Below are 758 nucleotides of genomic sequence, written 5' to 3'. Positions count from 1 at the left end.
TCAGAAACATCGGGTCCTCGGCGCTCCTGCCTCTGCTTCTGTGGGGTGTGTGACGCATAGCGAGCTGAGGACACGAGTCCTTCGCCTCCCACCCTCCGGGTCAGAGACATCAGGTCCTCAGCGCTCCCGCATCCTCTCCTTCTGCGGGGTGTGCAATGCATCACAAGATGAGGGCCCTTCGCCTCCCACCCTCCGTGTCAGAGACATCGGGTCCTTGGCGGTCCTGCCTGCTCCTCCTTCAGCAGGCTGTGTGATGCGTTGCGAGTTGAGGACCCGGCACCTCCCACCCTCCGGGTCAGAAACATCGGGTCATCGGCGCTCCCGCCTCCTCCTCCTCCTTCTGCGGGGTGTGTGATGCATCACGAGCTGAGGGCCCTTCGCCTCCCACCCTCAGGGTCAGAGATGTCGGGTCCTCAACACTCCCACCTCCTCTCCTTCTGCGGGGTGGTCCTTCTGCGGGCTGTGCGACGCGTCGCTACCTGAAGACACGGCGCCTCCCACTCTCCGGGTCAGAAACGTCGGGTCCTCTGCACTCCCGCCTCCTCCTCCTTCTGCGGGGTGTGTGATGCATCACGAGCTGAGGGCCCTTCGCCTCCCACTCTCCATGTCAGAGACGTGGGGTCGTCGGCGCTCCCGCCTCCTCTCCTTCTTCAGTGTGTGCAACACGTCGCGAGCTGAGGACACGGCGCCTCCCACCCTCCAGGTCAGAAACATCGGGTCCTCGGCGCTCCCGCCTCCTCTGCTTCTGTGGGGGGTGG

This window comes from Monopterus albus, unplaced genomic scaffold (assembly GCF_001952655.1).
Source record: "Monopterus albus unplaced genomic scaffold, M_albus_1.0 scaffold9.1, whole genome shotgun sequence".
NCBI lineage: Eukaryota > Metazoa > Chordata > Actinopteri > Synbranchiformes > Synbranchidae > Monopterus > Monopterus albus.
Note: the sequence above shows the minus strand (reverse complement) of the source record.